Here is a 19,059-nt window from a genome sequence, read left to right on the forward strand (position 1 = left end):
CCAGCAATAGCTACTTGATACTTTTGAATAGCTTAAAGCATGTTTAAGTAGCAAGTTTAAATTGTCTGTGGCAATTCTTTTCACATCTTCTGATAGCCCTTTTTCTATGTGGCCCAAAGAAATTGAGAAGATTCTAACTTTGACACTGCTCCCCTTTTAGTTTATCTGGAAGTTTATTTACTTGATTTACCCAAGTTTGCTTTAAGGATAGACTTAACTTCACTGAGATTTCAACAAAGGTCCTCTGCAATTTTAGATGAGAGATAACGAATCATGCCTTTTAGGTTACATCACTCTATTTGTGGGGAAGAGGCTGCCCATTATATATGTCATTGTGTTACCTCTGAGAAGAAGGCAAGGAACAGGTTTTCATAGGAGTTATTGAAAAATTGTGAACCTTGGTCAAATCAACAGAAAAAAGAGTTCTTTTTGACCAGTGAAAGTAAAGGGATCACTGTGGTCACCTTTCCTTTGGTGACTGCAAAAGCAACAGCGATATTATTCTGATTCACACGTTCTGGACTATAGCATGGATGCTTTCTGTACATAAACTGAATCACCGGGACACACAGTATAGGTTGTTTACTAGTTGGTGTTCTCTAGTTTTTGAGCTGCTTTCCTTGGTATCTTCTTTAATATGCCCAATGGACGAAACATAAACTCAAAAGAACTAAACTCTTTAATTTGTTAAAGAGAAAGAGAGAGTGCCATTATGGTACAGTAGCCAGAAGGCTGGATTTGAGCTAGGAAGGGTGGAGTTAAATGGTTGCTGACAAAGCTAATTCTGTGACTTAAGCAGAGACAGTCTAAGATATTTTTGTCCTTGAGGCACAGGATTAAGATGGCACCTCTCCCTATACAGAAGCCAACTGGCCTGGCACCTCACCTTGAAGGCAGTAGGCTAACTTTGGGGGTGCAGGGGAGGCTGCATGGCACACAGGGCGCTGTACTCCAACATCTTGACACTGCTCCACAGTCCTCAGCATCTGCCACCTGATGCAGCTGCTTTACTCTGTCTAGTGGTAAGACTGGCCCTGGACCTAGGTACATTTACTGTCTCATTACATTTACTATTCCTGTCTAATTATTCTCCAAAATCCTGTGTGTGGGTTATTTTTTTGCTAGGTGCAAAAAAGGACAGGACTCCTGCACTTTTAATTGCTGTGCACAAGAGCGGATTCCAGCAGGTCCAAGTTATACCTGCTGAAATTCCCTCTTTTTTGCAACATAAAGAGATCTGTTCGCTTTTTCATCTGGCCACTCTGTGTGAGAGGTAGGTTAGGCTAAGCAAGTAAATCAACGTCTTTCTGTTATTCATCATGTGGGGGGGGGGGGAGGGACACATATCATAATCTTTGACGTTCAGCACCCACTGTTCTCTAGGATAAGTGATACTTTATTCTCCTGAAGTAGGGTCTTTACATCCATAAGTATGCAGTTTCCACAAAGGTGTGTTTACTTTGGGGAAGGAAGCCACTTAAGTTTCAGATCTCAAGAGCTGCATACTTTCATCTCCTCTTCTTGACTAACTGAAAAAACGCATGTCATAATTAATATCTTAATGAACAAACGCACGTACTGTTATTTGTACAGTTTCCAAAAGGACACGCTGTCCTAATAATCAGAGCTGGGGAAAAGCCTTATCATCCAGGATGACCATGTGGAAGTAATACTGCAGAACATCCAGTCTTCTTTTAAATCTCTAGTTAATAGGACCTGTCTAAAAATGGTACTACAGTATTTTGAGGTATGGTGGGCTCTTTAAACTTGTTAATCCTGCTAGCTTCAAACCACATATGGAGGTAGCCCAAACATATGGTTCAATTTTAGTGGTGATCTATACATGCACAGAAATCCTCCCAGCAGCTGGGAGGGGCTGCTGCATGCCAAACTGTAAGGGAGGAATTATACATTTGGGTGCTCACCCCCTCATAACCAATTGGAAACTAGAGTTACATGGGTTGCCTGGGGAGAAGGAATGCATATTGCACCATTTTTAAGACTGCAGTGCTAAACACACTTACTAGGGAGTAAACACCCGTGAACATAGTGGGACTTACTCCTGAGTAGACATGCAAAAGGATTTTATTGTGAATGTTAGAATGTCGAAGTGCCTCAGAGAACTAGTTAAAAAGATTCCATGAGAAGAAAGAATGGCTTTTTAAAATTGTTATGGTTTTAAGGTTGTTTTTCAATTTTTATTATGTCTTCATTTGTTTATGAGCTTTTGTAAACTGCTTTGGTTGTTTTCATGAAAACAGTATAAAAATACATTCAATCAAAAATTTAATTCAATTACAAAAAAAGCCAGGGTTCAAACCTAGCCTTCTCACTAACATACTACTTTTGTACATTCAGGTCGGTTCTCTTTAAACATGTGGAACATTAAAACATGAGGTCCCCACATCCAGGCTGAAGCAGTCCAGTCTCAGGAAGTATCACTCCTTTGTGTGTGTAGACTGGCCCTAATATGGGACAGAGTAAAACCTTTTTGTACAGATTCTGGAGCCACTCAGAAAGAATGTCAGGTGTCACGCAAGGGAACATGCCACACCAGGCACGTAAACCCATTACCCAGCAGAACTGTGCCACATATATATGGCTGGTAGAGAAGCAGCAGCATTGATGGTTACTCTTAGGCTGACACTGGGGCTTAATCTACACCAAGCAGGATATTGAACTATAAAAGCAGTATGAGAGCGATATATAAAAGGCAGGAGCCACACAAAGCAGGATAAAGCAGTATGAAAGCGGTATATGGTATGTGTCAATGGCCCCCAACAGTTGTCAGTGCACTTCAATACCGCTATAAAGCAGTCGTGTGGCACCTGTCTTTTATATGCTGCTTTCATAGTGCAATATCCTGCTTGGTGGAGATTAGCCCGGAGTCCAGATTTCAGAGCCATTGTGATAATGGAATCATTTGCCTGAATACTGGAGCAGTGCCTCCTGAATCTACAAGCTGTGGTGCTTGCACAAGGATTTGTAAGATCAGACCATATGAGTTATTCAAGCTGTATTTTATGAGGACTTCTTCTCCACAGTTCAAGTACTTTGTTTTCTTCAGTTACTTGTAAATGGGTCAATTGCAACAGAAGCCCATAAATGAAGTGGAAGTAATGATACACAGTAAAAGTAATAATACATACCCCAAAGCCTATCTGCTCACTAAAATCTTCATTAGAATGTAAGCCATATGGCAGGGTGTTTTGTATTTGAAAATTGATGGCGCTATATAAATAAATATTATTAATAATAATAATTAGAAGCCCCTGCATGCTTGCGCCATCTGACTTGCCACTTGTTCCTTATTTCAAAAAACATTCCCTTATTTGGTATTAAAATTTAGTAAGATTGAATAAGGATTTGTCCTTTGAAATAAACAACTGGAGAAAAGTCTAGTCTGAAACGCAGAGAGTGGCCATGCTGAGTAGGGCCTTTTCAACTGGACGTTTCAGAGATAATACAAACCCCAAAGCAGCCAGGCTTCATTCTATCATAACTGCACTGTATTTAGACCCTGTTAGAAACCTGGATTCAGGCCTGGATTTGGTACTGAAACAGCCTTGGTTGCCTTGGATGGATGACCTCTGATGGGGGAGGCAGGACCTATTGGATAACCTCTTGTGACTTTTAATACCATTAACAATGGTATCATGCTGAATCAACTCCATGGGCTGGGTGTTACAGTAGCTCCTATCTGTAGGGTCAGTTTCAGAGAACAGCATTGGTGGGGGGAGGGTTTCTGCTCAACTCCACGGTATTTATTAGGGCTGTGATCCTCAGAGGCTAATTTGCCTCAGAGGCTGATTCAGAGCTTCTAAATTGGCTCTGATTCAACTCAGGGCACCTCAGTACTGCCCTGGCCTATTTCGGATTCAGTTTCGTATCTGAAGCAGGCCAGCTGTTGCAGTTTCACTGGTGCCAGAGAAAGCCAGACACAGCGCTGACCAGGAATCCATAGGACTCCCCTCCCCCCCCCCCCAAACTGCTCCCTGCCCACCTGTGGAACTAGCCTGGCAAGCTACCCGTCCTCTAGTAGAGCCGCTCTAGCCTGCCGTAGATGTAAGCCAGGGCAGCCGGAAATGGCCTTTTCTGGTTGCTGTAGTTTATAACAGTGGATTTACGGCAGTCAGCAATCCCAGAGGATGGGCAGCTCACTGACATGCACAGAGGAAGCAACTGGCCATTGAGTCAAATAGGCCCAAAGTACTTCGGCTGCTTCAGGCCAGCATGGCCCAATCTGGTCCTGGACTGGATTTAGGTCGAGGCGGGCCCAATCAGCTCACTTTGACTCGGATTCAGGGTTCAGCACCAAGAGAAAGCACACCCCTAGTATTTATGCTATGAGCCTTGCAAGGTTCCATCTTATCCCCTATCCTTTTAAACATCTATATGAAGCTGCAAGATTCATATAGAATCTTGCAGCTCCAAACTCAGAGAGTTTGGAGTAAAGTGGCAACAATATGCTGATAATTCCCAGCTCTCTTTCTGTCATCTGAGGCAGAAGAGGCTGTGCAGGTGTCGAAACGGTACCTGGACTTGGTAAAGGGCAGGATGAGGTCCAATAAAAAAAAAGTTGAACGCACTGTGGGTATGTGGTTCTTATGCCTGGGAATTGGGTGTGCAGCCTGCTCTGAAATAGCAGCTATCCTTTGATTCTGCCTTTCTCACTTGAAGCCAAGGTGGCCCTGGTGCCTCAGCGTGCATTTTTCCAGCTTCAGCGGATTCACCAGCAACAATCATTCCTGGACAGGGATACATTGGCCACAGTGTTGCATGCACTTGTATTACTGTAATGCGTCGTATGTGGGTTGCCCTTCCGGATTCATCATTTTAAACAAACATCACACATCATACAAACATAATACATACCAACAAAAATAAAAATAACAACTACAATTACACTAAAAAAAACCATTTAGGGGTGAGGTATCGCCCTCTTCATGCCTGAAATGCCCCTTAATTTCTCATTTACCCTTTCACCTAATTTACATACATTAGATTCATAAAATTGTTCCCTTTCCCCCTGATTTAAAATCCACAAACAAATACATCATTTCTCTCAGTCTCTTTCAAATATTCTATCAAAGGTTTCCATTCCAACATAAATGTGACTGTTGACCTTTCTCTCATTATCGCTGTAAGTTTTGCCATCTCTGCCAGTTCCAACATCTTCAACATCCATTCCTCCACTGTTGGTATTGCTGGGTCTTTCCAGTTCTGTACAAAAAGCAATCTTGCTGCCGTCACCATATACAAAAACAAATTTCCCCCTTCTCTTTTGTTTTTCCATTAGTCCAAGTAAGAATGTTTCTGGTTTCATTTCTATATTTGTCTTCAATATTTTTTGAATTAAAGAATGTATCTGAATCCAAAATGTCTTGGCTTTATTACAATTCCACCAAAGATGATAGAAGGTTCCTTCCTCTTTTTTACATTTCCAACACTTACTTGAAGCCCCTTTAAACATTTTTGCTAATTTTACAGGTGACATATACCATCTATAGATGTGGGTTGCCCTTGAAAATGAACTGGAAACTTCAGCTTATGCAAAATGGTGCTTTTTGTGGTATCTAATCTTGCAAGCAAGGTTTGTACAACATTGCTTTGCACATTCCCTCCCCCCCCCCCCCCCCCGGCATACACAACGCATATAAATGCGTGGCCTGCCTGCATCTGACTAACAAGTCCACATAGATAAAAGTCCTTCTGATACTATTTTCATTCTGGCAGAAAGAAGAAAAAACTGAAACAGAAATATCCCTTAAGTATATGTGAAAGCAGGGGCAACCCAGAGACTGGCATACAGATCCAGTCAAACCTTCAGTTCATGTTTTATTGACTCTGTTACTATCTGAAACAGAATACTTATAGCACAAGATTTTAAACATTGTTTTTTCTTGCTCACTGCTGCTTGAGTATCCAAGATTTATCCAGTTCTGCTCCTCTGCATGCCTCTAAATAGAACTCCTCTAAAAACATATCCACACACCTAACTCTGGATCAAGCAGTCCAAAATAATTATCACCACCAATCTGGCTTGGTGCACAATCACTATCGTAATAGGAATTAGAAATAATAGACACACAGGATGTCCTCCAGCTGCCTCTATTTCATAATCTAAATAAAGTTAGCAATGACTTTAGCAGGAATCCTATGCATACTTAATTAGCAGTAAGCCCAATTTAAATATAATGGCACTTATTTTGAGTTGTCAATCTAGCTCAAGACCATTTGATTTCAAAAATGGAATCTACTCATGGCTGGATTATTTTATTATTTATTATTTATTTTATTATTTATTACATTTTTATACCGCCCAATAGCCGAAGCTCTCTGGGTGGTTCACAAAAATTAAAACCATAATAAAACAACCAACAGTCTAAAAACACAAATACAAAATACAGTATAAAAAGCACAATCAGGATAAAACCACGCAGCAGGAATTGATATAAGATTAAAATACAGAATTAGAACAGTAAAATTTAAATTTAAGTTAAAATTAAGTGTTAAAATACTGAGAGAATAAAAAGGTCTTCAGCTGGTGACGAAAGGAGTACAGTGTAGGCGCCAGGCAGACCTCTCTGGGGAGCTCGTTCCACAGCCCGGGTGCCACAGCGGAGAAGGCCTTCCTCCTAGTAGCCACCTTTGGCAGGGGCTCACGGAGAAGGGCCCCTGTGGATGATCTTAAGGTCCAGGCAGGTACATATGGGAGGAGGCGTTCCTTCAAATAACCTGGCCCCAAGCCGTTTAGGGCTTTAAATGTCAATACCAGCACTTTGAATCGGGCCGGACCTGGACTGGCAGCAAATGAAGTTGTAAAAGGAGTGGCGTGATGTGGTCTCGCCAGCCAGTCTGTTAGTAAACGGGCTGCCCTGTTTTGTACCAGCTGAAGTTTCCGGACCATTTTCAAAGGCAGCCCCACGTATAACGCATTTACTATGCCTAAAGTGACACAGGGTATCCAGCGCTAAGGCAGGGACGAAGCCGGGATGATCCTGGGATAAACCTTAGGTCTAGCTAGGACCTCAGTCTCTACGGAGTCCTGTCCCATTTGATTTTTTCCAATGTGGCTGGAAGGTCAACTTCCTTGTTTTGGACGACTCTAATGGCTAGTCAGCTGTCCATCCACGAACGGGTCTACTCTACAGTATTTGAAGAGACTGCTGCACAACTGAGTTGACTGTTAGTTGCATGGTCTCCTTGCTTTCGCGAATATTAAGCAGGTGTCCGGGGGATGTGGGCCGGGGGGGGGGGGCTTCCAATAGATCGCCCCACCCCCTGATGGACACCGCGTCGAGAGCCCGGCCGCCCAGCCACCCACCCACCCTCCCTCCTCCACGGGCGGCGCTTCCTTGGCTTCTCCCTCCCACTCGCCCCAAGAGCTCCAAGCGACGGAGACCAGCCGGGCTCTGTCGCGCTTTCCTTTCCTTTCCCCCACATCACTGCGCCCGTCGCGCGTGCGCAACCCCGAAGGCGGGGCTGAAGCGGGGAGCCCGGTGGCGACGTCTGACAGAGCCGCGCATCCTCCTCCTTTCCTCCCTGCCGGCTCAGGGAGACCAGGCGGCCAAGCGCTGTTCAGGCACCCGCCTCCAGCTCCTCTTCCTCCGCCGCCGGCCCGGCTTGGCCTACTTTATCAGCCGCAGCGCCGAAATCTCCTTCCTCTGCCTCGCCCCTCCCTTTTCCATCATAGCCAAGAAATCACCCCCCCCCTCCGCTCCAGCCCTTCGCCCCGTTATCTCTCTCCCCCCGCCACCCCAACCTATATTTTATTTTAATTTTACCCGCGCGCCCATTTTCTTCCTTCGCCCTCTCCCTCCCGCCCCGCACGCTTTTCGTCCTTCGCATCCCACAATGAGGCTGAAGGGCCGGGGATGCTGCGCCCCGGGCGGCAGCGGCAAAGAGGAACGCGGGGATGACGAGGGACGCGGGCCGCCCCCTCCACCGGTGCGGAGCCCCTTCGTGCACCAGCTGCGCTTCAGCGCCCTGCAGAAAGCCAAGGTGGGTGTGTGCGTGCGTGCGGGCTTGTGTGAGGCGAAGGCCATGGAGACGGCTCCCCTCGCCTAACCCCCCACCCCCAAAATCCATCTCGGTGCCTCCCCAGTTCAATTCGCAAGTGTGTGTGCGCGCGCGCGCTCCCGCGAGACAGGAGTCGCTCGGGTTTGTGCGAGACGCGCACAAAACCTGGTGGGGACTGTATGGTAAACTGCGTGGAGGCTGTGTGTTTGTGTGTGTGCGTTTGTGAGAGAGTATAAGTGAAAGACTGACATACACACAGACGCTTCATCTTGCTCTATGACATAAGAGTTCATGTCAATCACAGTGGAACAAAACAGCACCCACTAGTTCTAGCCACAAATGCAGGTAGCAGCATTCTTCATCCTACCCATAACCATGTATGCTTTTGAGGGATGGGAGGACCACCTTTCTCTTTTGAGTCTTTTTAAAAACCTTCCTGATGGGGAGTACAACAGGTACCTAAAGCCCAGGGGCCTACCATTTTTGGCTGGCCTACCTGGCCAAGTCAGAAATTGTACTGACATGTGTGGTGACATGTGTACTGATCAGTGATTTCTGAGCTGGGTTGAGTGCCACTGCTTGAAAGCACCCTAGATTTGATTTTGGTGATGTGATGTTGTTTTCCTTTGTTTACTTTGGCCATTCAGTTGCCAAACAACCTCCCAAGATTGGAATTGGGGAGGTGGGACTGATTACTGTGCAGTTGCCAGGATGATCTTTACCTATCTCCATAGCTCCAAAGTTGGGAGAAAGGCTGGGCATTCATCATACTCAGCAGAGGGCAGTGCCACACTTGTCATGGCAAATGGAATTGCTGAAGCCTGTTGAAGTCTGTTCAGATTCAGTACTAACCAAGGTTACTCAAAAGTAAGGTCCATTAATTCTCAGCCTGACAGTTTGTGATCATAAATCAAAGTATGTTTAAGATTATAGAATACTTGAAAAATAATCCGTGTGATCTGGAATTCGGACCCAAAGAGACTTAAGTGATCCCTACACTTCCCATCCTAGTGTATACAGGAATGATGATAAAAGACTACCTCCCACCCTTTCATTTGTTCTCCTATGTGTGTGTCCAGCCTCTGTCCCATTTAGTTCTATTCATTATTTTGTACTGCCCAAGCAGAGAGACGCGAAGTTTGATATATACTCCTTACTTTATTGAGCAGTCTGTATCAGGACCTCTCCAGGTGCTTTATATTCCTGTAAGGTTAATTATAGTAGCTAGCCACTGAACAGAAAAGCCAAATCTGGTCTTGGAAATTTTTGCCATGTTGGGTCAGACAAATGTTAGTCTTATTTAGATTCTGTTCTAATGCCATGTTCACAATAGCAACTAACATGGATGTTCAAAGTACGAGTACGGTAGATCCAGGAGACATTAGGCTGATATTCTACTGGGCCAGCATGACCATAAAGTGCCACTACAGAAAATGCTGACCCATTAAAGATAACACCCAAAGTTACTTTTTTATATCTCATGGGTCTGATATCGTAAAAGTGTTCTCAACTGCAAGGCATCCCAACATGGACGTTTCGTCGCTATTTGTGTTACATGCGCTTGTTGCCATTTTCTGCAAACCACATTGTCTACTGTTTTGATACATATTCCATTTAACAAGTGGAAGGACTTGCAGGTCATGCAGTATATAAAGGTGAAGGCTATGTAAACTTTTCTGTAAACTGGTACTTCATTCGGCATGGTCTCCCATACTTCCAGTTTCATTCTGAAAACTGGTGATGTCGAAACTCTCATGTGGCCATGTCCATCTTCAGTTCACTCCTGACATTTACATTACCTTGACCAGAGGATGCATTTTGAACCTTGATAGCATATTGCCCCAGCCAGTTTCCATAACCACATCTAATTATCTTTTGAACCCACAAATAGAAAATTAATAGAAAATTTATTGTGGCAATGAATTTTGCATTGTATGAAAAAGCAACTTCCATGTTTAACTAGCTTTCAGTTTCTTTAAGCATTTCTTGGTTTATTGTAGGATGGAAGAAACTTAAAACAGCCATCTGTTAACATTTTCTTTGATCCTTTGCCACATTTTTCTAAACTGAACTATTTTAAAAGTTTTAAAAATGTGCGAAAGATACAAAATCTTGTTTTTTCATGTGCCGTTTTCTAGTTCTGCTGAATGGCAGAATTACACATGGAAACCCAGTCACCATTGGTCATTGGCAACTGCCCCTCTCGCTCTCAGGTGACTGTTCTGGCCACTTCTCTAATTTGTGCTGTAGGGTATGGAGAAGGTGAGAAACAACAGGGTAAGAGCGTAAATGAATGAAGACCCCCACATCTTCCTCAAGCCTGTTGCATGTGCTAGAGAGCGTAGGGGACAGGGTTGAGTGGCAGCCACAAAGGTTTCCAGCTACTAAGCCAAGCCAAAACATGTGGGTGCCCTGTGAATTCATATAGTATCACTACATTTTCTCTGTTGCACCATAATCCATGCACAGACCTTGTTTGTCCATAATGTTAAACCATAGTTTCGTGCTACATGTATAAGTTAAGTGAAGCCTCAAACTTGTGTGTTTCCCCTCCCCTCTCCTTCACAGCTGGGATAAGTACTTAAGCAGCATTTAGTTTTATAGAATCCAAGCTTAGAGTTACATTTGAACCAGAAAAGTTTCTAAACAAACCAACTTCAAACATGTAGGGTAGATTCCTACATTGAGCAGGGGGTTGGACTCGATGGCCTTGTAGGCCCCTTCCAACTCTGTTATTCTATGATTCTATGTTTAACTAACCAGACTTGTTTAACTAACCAGGGTTTGTTTTAAACCATGAGCTCTGGCTGAAACTTAATGCTAAGCTTAGGAGTCTGTAAAGGTAAAATTAAATGCTGCAGAATTTCTCATCTGTGACATGTGTAAGGAGAAGAAGGGGAGCACACAACCCTGAGGCATTTCTTGGGCTTTGTCTAGCTTGTACACATAGCACTAAACCAGTGTTGGACAATGTTTGGCCTCCAGATGTTGTTGGACTGCCAGCATAGCCAGCAGTGAGGGATGATTGCAGTTGCAGGCCAACTATGTCTGAAGGATTATGTGTTCCCCAACCCTGGGCTAAACCATAATTTAGTGTGAACACAGCCATAGTGCTGGATCCAGAGAAGTGTATGCCAAATTCCACTCATGCAAGAGAGTTTCCTCATGTTTCCACTTTCATTGCAGCCCCTAAAAAGCTGCTGCTATTGGGGGGCTGCAGTGAGAGGGACAAACCTGTGGAAATCAGGGGTCCACCATCCTGCCCCTGTCCTAGTTGCCTAAGTAATACTTAATAGTATGATAGATTTAGCAAACAATACTTAACTGTTGGCTATGCATCTAACAATGTTTTTTTAGAAACCCTGTCTTTAACTAAGGTGATTGCCAGTTTGTAGAATAAAAATTCTTTAAATATCTTAAATCAAGTTTCCCATTGTGACTTCATGTAGTTTCTAAATAATTATGCATACTAATTGGTTAATATAACCGCTAAAACATGTTAATGTACAACTAAACAAAGCATTTATGTTGGGTGGGTATACTTTGTATAATTTTTTATATAGATTTAGAAAATGTTACATGGTACGCTGCTTATTTAATGGATAACTTGCTCATTATGAAGCTGAACAATGTTGCTGTCCCTTCCCAGTGTTGTAACTTTCTGTTACACTTTTGGTCCTTTTCTTACATTGGTTTCTTGCCTTGCCCCTGTCCCACCGCAACTCCAGCAACACAAACTAGTTAACAGCCCCAAATATTTGCTCATTGGAGCCCATGCAACTTTGGCCTTCGCTAGACCTAAGGTTTATCCTGGGATCGTCCCAGGGTCGCCCCTGCTTGCTCCCGGGATATGCTGTGTGTCATTTACACGAACAGGGATGACCCCGGGACGATCCCGGGATAAACCTTCGGTCTAGCTAAGGCCCAAGTCTGTTTAGACAACTAAAATCCTAAAACTTTACAGAAGCAAGCACTGGTAGTTATTGGGTAATGGGTGGCTTTATTTTCATAAGATGAAAAAGAAATGAGACAGCTCAGATATAGAAAGATCATCCAAATGGTAACAGGATTTAGGGGCTGAATCCTAGTGCTTGAGATTACTTTGTAGTCCCTGGCCTCCGGTAAAGTGCATATGATTTCAAAGTGCCCTGGCCTCAGAAAGGGTTGTTCCCCATGGTACTGTATTTATATAGAAAAGCATCTTCTAGCTCTCTTTAACCAAGCTATTTGAAAAGAAAAGAAACAAATGTATGACATATAAATCTCTTATGTTTTTATACTGTTGTTTTATACTTTGAATGTTTTTAATTTTTGTGACCCGCCCAGAGAGCTCTGGCTATTGGGCGGTATAGAAATGTAATAAATAAAAATTAATCACTGTTCTTTCTTTTTTTAAAAAGAAAGAATATGCATCCTCCCTGCCTAGAGGACAGGGGGAAGTTGCTAGTATGCTTTTCCAATCCTCTGCACTGAGGAAGGATTTTCAAACAGACTAGAGTAAACCGCCCACAGAGCTTCGGCTATGGGGCAGTATATAAATGTAAATAAATAAATAAATAAAATATAGAATTCTGTAAGGAGAGAACAGGAAGATGCAATGATGCACTTGTACCATAAATGCCAGTAAGACAATGACGAACTGCAATCCTATGCATGCCTATTCAGAAATAAATCCTATTGAGTTCAGTGGGACTTAAATTTAATTTTTCCTCCAAAGAAAACAGCCTGACAAAGACCTGTAAATCTCCAGGATATATGGAATGTTGAGGTTAAATTTGAGGGGATGGTGGGTAGGACATGGAGATGGGGAAGAGAAAGATGGAATTGACCTCATCATGCCCCTGATGACTTTACCAGGTTGAGCCAGGATGAGCAACTTTTGGCCCTCTGAATGTTTTGTCGTACAACTCTCATTATCCTTCACAATTGTCTATGCTGCCTCTGGTTGATGAAAATTGTAGGCCAAAACGTTTGAAGGACCACAGGTTGCCCTCCCCTAGCTTATACCAGTTTTCCCGAGCCTGGTGGCCTTCAACTGTTTTGGACATGAATTCCCATCAGCCCTAGCCAATAGTCAGAAATACTGGGGGTTCTAGGCCAAAACCTCCTGAAGGCACCAGGTTGGGGAAGGCTGCCTTATAGTATGTGTGCTGAAGGGGATTTTAGAGTTGGAGGGGACGTGTGCTGTGACCATTAAGAAGCTCCTTCTTTCCTTTTGCAGAGATGTTTTAGATGGAATGAAAGGGAAACAGATAGAATTCATCCCTTTCACCATATAGCTGTAAATGCTCAGATTGAGACTGGAAACCCCAAACCTAAGCCGTCCAGTGGTGTATTGCACAGCAGAGGAAGTTATTTTTGTACCACTCCTCACCAAGCTTGAACAGCACTACAAAACTTGTGTTGCAGACTGACTGGAACTGTGAATGAGGAAATTCCCATTAGGGAGCAGAAGGCACATTGGAACATTTTGCTGCATATCCTATTTGTCTTTAGTGGCTTCCAGACCAGGCTTTTATTGTGCAATCTCCCTGCGTTGTTCATTTGTAACCCTCCCGTATTTTTCCACTGCTGCTTTTTTTTGTTTGTTTGTTTGTTTCTACAAAAACAAAACCCATTAAGGAGAAAAAGACATTATAGTTGTACTTTGGTAGTGCAAGGAGCCGTCCATCTGGAAGTACCCATAATCTGAAGAGTAAACCCCACTCTGTGTAGATGTCATGTTAAGCCACTTACAAGCTCTGGCACCCTTGATTCCTGTGTTCTTTGAAAGCTCTGAGTAGAAAGGCTTAGAAAGAAAAATCCCAGTCCATCTGTTGAGGCTCCATAGAGTATAAAATCCTTGTACCTAAAAGTAGAGGGAAAAAGTGTGATGTTCCTTCTTGGCATAAAGTTAATTTTGGCTGTGCCACATGCAACCCTCAGTTCCAGTCCCCAATCCTCAAGTTCCCAATCTTCAGATAATCTTTCATGGAGCCTCAAATGTGAAGGACTCCATTTCCTCATGTGTTTTCTTTTGGGAGGCGCATTTATTGGTACATGCTCTGTATGTAAAATGAGACCAAAAGACGCTGGCAACTTATTTTCCATTTTGGACCAGTAATTATGTGTATGTTTTTCCAGTGCAGGTAATAATTTCTCATAGAGAATTTGAATCATAAATTGATTCATCTATGGCATTAATTTTGCTCGGAAAGTCAGCTGCCACCTTGAAAGATATCTGACTAGTCTTGACACACAATCGCCATGTGATAAACCCATGCTGCAGTACATTCGCTTCATAATTTTCTTCCGTGTCATTAAAGATGCTTTTCTTTTATCAGTTCCAGGGATTTCCCACCCCTTCACCACCAAAGTCAGCTCAGCTGGCCTATAATCGTTTGAATAGTTTCTATTGCTGTTTTTAGATAAGACACAGGTACAGCATGAAGTACCCTATTTCTTCGATTCCAAGACGCACTTTCCCCCCATGTAAACATCTCTAAAAATGGGGTGCTTCTTAGAATCGCGGGTGTGTCTTAGGGTTTTTTTTTCTGTTGGTGGTACTGAAATTAGTGTGCGTCTTACAATCGATGGCGTCTTACAATCGAAGAAATATGGTAGTCTCCATTCTTCAGGTACCATCCCTGACTTCACTGAGAACCTAGCCTAATAGCAGAGCCTTAATTATATGTTTCAGTATTTAGCTTGTCCATCATATGAGTCAAAAGACAAGACAGTGCTTGGTCCTTGCCAAACAATAAACAGGGCATGGCCAGTTTCTTCCTCTGCCCTTTCTCCATGGCTCCAGAAGCTCCAATTTGGAACAGGGCAATGGTTGTTATATAAGAACAGCCTCACTAATCAAACTAGAGTCTTTCAAGTCCATCATTCTGTTCCCAGCAGTGGCCAGTCAGATGCCCCCAGGAAGCCTACAAATAGGGTATTAATGTAAGGGCCATCCCCTGTTTTTTGTTCGCAATGTGTGGTATTCAAAGGTATCCCAGATAAATGTGGAAGTTCTGTTTAGGTATCATGACGAAGGTGCATCTTACCTCCCTTCTGCTGTGGTGGAAGCTAACCTTGCTCCTTGCCAGCAACAGCCATTGGTGCTTGTGGTGTGGGAGAGTCCCTGTTGTACAGGAGAGTGGTCTGAGAGTCTTGTTTGGATGGAAGAAAGCTGGGCGAGGGCATTGTTGTATACCTTGGTTTTTCAGTCATGGACTGCAATAAATGGATTTGAGTTTGGATTTTTTGCTATAGATTTCTTGTTTTGATTTTGAGGGGATGAATGACACATAGAGGCAATTTTTGTTTTGGCCTTAGAAACCCATCTCCAATCAAATTAGTTCCAATTTGAAATCCCACTCTGAAATCTCAGATGTTTCATGCTCTGCGCTTTAAACTACTTGTGCCCAGCAAGTTACTTCCATGTCTAAAACCACAACCCTCATTCATACATGATGCAAACCCATAGTTTATTTAACCCAGGATGGGCAACATACAGACCACTTGTGACCCTATTATAGCCCACAAATTATTATTTTAAAAAAAGGTTTAAATAAATAAAAAAAATAACATTCAAAGCACCAAAAAGGTCAAATTTATCTTGGCTGCAAGCTAAATTTGACACTTTTAGAGCTCTGTGGCAGCTGTAAGCCAAATTGGGCTTTTTTGGTGGTCCATAACGCTCTGGGAGCCATTTTTTCATTTGAAAAGTTTTGTTTTAAAAAATTTCAGGTTGCCTGGCCTTTTGGGGGTGGGAATAATGCACCCATGACATCCTGAAGTTACCCATACCGATTTAACCCATGGTTTGCTGCCCTACCCAGGATTTGTCTGGCAGATGATTTAACAAACTGTGGTTTGTTTTCTCAGTCCCTGGATGGTTTGTCTCCCTCCTCTTTTACCCTCTCCCTTCCTTCTGGTAACCCAAATGCCTTTGCAGTGCTGTAGTATTGGCATGTACAGCGCCTGGTTGTTTTTTACCGCTCTTCCCCACTACCTCTGCAGCCTGGTGAAACAACTCACATTTCTGGTTTTAACACCCCAGAGTTCTATGGATTCTTTTTATGGGCTGTTCATAGTTAACAAACCATGATTTGTTAGCATGGACACATTCTCACATTACATCTCAACTACCCGTGCGTTATGTGCAAACCAGACCATAATGTGATCACAGTTAATGTATGTTCATAGCTCTGAGCAGGTATGATAAGAATCTGGGAGTTGGTCAAAATATGCATGGGTAAATAAATTGTTCCTTGTTTACAACTTCAGATGCAGGAGTACTTTGCAGGAGCATTCTCCTGGCTTAAATTTGTAAAGGAGGAAGTCTCCCTGAATATATATACAATGAATGTCCTGGCAGGCAATTATTTCTGAAGGCAGAAGAATGTTTGCCATTGATAGCAAGCAAAAAAAAAAAGAAAAAAGAAAATGCTTGTTGGGGGAAGAGAGTCAAAAGGTTGGAACTTAAATAAAACCTTTAACACAATAAGCTGTCATTTATAATCCCTAATCACTAAGCCCCACCATTTTACTTGGAGTGATAAAGACAGTTTGAAGCAAATGTGCTCTCAGAGTGAAAGGGGCTTGAAAGAGACCGCCCCTATTTCCTGCTTTCCTCTCGCATTTCATTGGTAGTGAACTACCAATCTGTTTTTGATTGCAACTTAGCTATCTAGCAAGGTTTAGGGACAAGACCAGTTTTAATAAAAGTTTTGAAGAACTCTGAAGAAATCAGCTGTACCTAGAATATAGGGTTGATTACTTATTAACACATTGGGTTGCACTGAGAAAAAGCTAGATTAATTTCTTTCCAGTTTGAAAGACTTGATTTACTAGTGTTAAATACAAAGGCCTGTATAATGGTATTAGATAAATCAGTTCAGACAAAATAGTAATAGTTTTAAAGTTTTGCAGAAGGTTCATATGTGTTAGACATCCTTATTCTCAGAATGAAGATCACTGGTTTGTTTTTCTGGTTGCGAACAACTTGATGTAATTGTATTTTTCATGTCGTTCTACCTATTGGTGGTTAAAATAACTTAAACCTGCCGTATTACCATTCATCAGTATATGCTAGACAAACCCTATTTGTGTCACATTGTATTATGTGGTCTAGTTCTAAGTGTGTATGGAGAAAACAAATGGTTAGGTATTTCATTTTGAGATCTACGAAGCAATTATGCTGGAATACTTGTATTTAAACAAATGCATCCTTCTAGTGTTTATTTTATTTTATCTGTAAAAGTTTACATGCCTCTCATTTACCCTTCATCCTTGGGGTAGGGGTATGTGCAAGTTGTTCCATTTAGATATCATTCTAATGCTGCTTAATGTCAGGCAAACTGATCCTTCAAGTAGTTCCCTGACATAAATATTGAAACAAATGGAGCTTGTTGTGGAATAGATTCCTTGCCCTTGTTCATTCAGGTAACATGATTCTTAACCCCAAATCACTTCTGAAAGCTTAGTCAGCTTCTTGTTAATGATCTCTATCTCATTCTAAATTCTTTCTTCAAACTCTAAATTAACCGTACTTTTAAAAGCAATCTGTGTTGAACCAAGTACATCTTTGTTAATGGAGTAATTCAGATCACAAGACTTAATCCTCAAGTGCACATGTGAATGTTTTCTTGTTTTATTTTATTTATTTTAAACCTTTCTTAGCCACCTCTCAGGGCAGAAGCCCTCCCAAGGCGGCTTACAGTCATACATTAAAAGAAATAAAAGCACAGACAGTAAAATATCAGCTAAAAAACAATAAAAACTCACAGTAATAAAAAGTAATAATAAAAATAACAAAGATAATAGCAGCAAAGCAGTACTCATTTATGAGAAGGCCATAGTAAAATAAAACATTTTAAGGCCTTCTTAAAAGCCAGTAAGGATGGTGCATGGCAGACTGCTGGTGGGAGTTTGTTCCACAGGTGTGGGGCCACTGCTGAGAAGGCCCTCTGCCATGTAGACACCCACCTAATTTCTCTCACTGGTGGGCAGGTGAGAAGCACTTCTCTTTTGGATCTTAAAGTGCTGGCAGGCTGATATGAGTGAAGGCGGTCCTTCAAGTAGCTTGGTCCCAAACTGTCAGAACCAGCACTCTGCAGTGGGCTCAGAAACACACAGGTAGCCAGTGCAGCTGGCACAGTAAAGGTGTTATGTGGTCAGATCACCTTGCCCCCACCAATACTTGAGCAGCTGCATTCTACACCAGCCGTTTTCTGAACCGTCTTCAAAGGCAGCCCCATGTACGGTGCATTACAGTAGTCCAGCCTGGAGTGACTAGCACATGGATAACTGCAGCAAGGTCCATCCTCTCCAGATAGTGGCGCAGCAGGTGTAGCAGCCTAATCTGGTAGAATGCACTCCTGGACGCCGCAGCCACCTGGGCTTCACCAATTAGCTCAGAATCCAGGAGGACTCCCAAACTGTGTACTTGGTCTTTTAGGGAGAGTGCAACCCCATCTAAGACCAGTTGTAAACCTCCATCTGAAGTAGTTGGTTTCTCCACTCACAGTACCGCCATATTGTCTGGATTAAGTTCAGCATGTTCACCCTCATCCATCCCAAAACAGCCTCCAGACACTGGTTCAAGAGTTCCATATCCTCTCCAGGATGTGCAGCTGGAAATGAGACATAGAGCTGAGTATCATCCACATACCGATGACACTTCAGCCCAAACCTCCTCATGACTTCCCCCAGCAGTTTCATATAGATGTTAAAAAGCATGGGGGACACAACAGAACCTTGCGGCAGCCCACAGGCTAACGGCCATGGGGTGGAATTGAAGTCCCTCAGCACCACATTCTGAGACCGGTCCTCCAGAAAGGACCGGAACTGCTTTAAAACCATGCCTCCCAAGCCCAATCCAGATAAACGATACAGAAGGATATATGGTTGATGGTATCGAAAGCCGTTGAGAGTTCCAGGAGAACCAACAGGGTTGTACTCCCCACATCCATTCCCTAGTGTAAGTCATCAACCAGGGTGACCAAGGCTGTTTCTGTCCCATAACCAGGCCTGAAAACTGATTGGAATGGATCTAGGTAATCA

The 19,059-nt window shown here is 42.8% G+C and overlaps 1 protein-coding gene across 1 annotated transcript in view; it reads left to right on the top strand.

The window, feature by feature from the left end:
* Window positions 1–7,919: 7,919 nt before the first annotated feature.
* LPCAT1 (lysophosphatidylcholine acyltransferase 1) overlaps window positions 7,920–19,059 on the top strand; it is a 46,066-nt gene continuing 34,926 nt past the window's right edge. The window contains exon 1 of the mRNA XM_063129735.1: window positions 7,920–8,004. The gene's annotated coding sequence lies outside the window, so the exon portion shown is untranslated. The remainder of the gene's footprint in view (window positions 8,005–19,059) is intronic.

Source organism: Elgaria multicarinata, chromosome 7, assembly GCF_023053635.1.
Source record: "Elgaria multicarinata webbii isolate HBS135686 ecotype San Diego chromosome 7, rElgMul1.1.pri, whole genome shotgun sequence".
In the NCBI taxonomy this organism is placed as follows: Eukaryota; Metazoa; Chordata; class Lepidosauria; order Squamata; family Anguidae; genus Elgaria; species Elgaria multicarinata.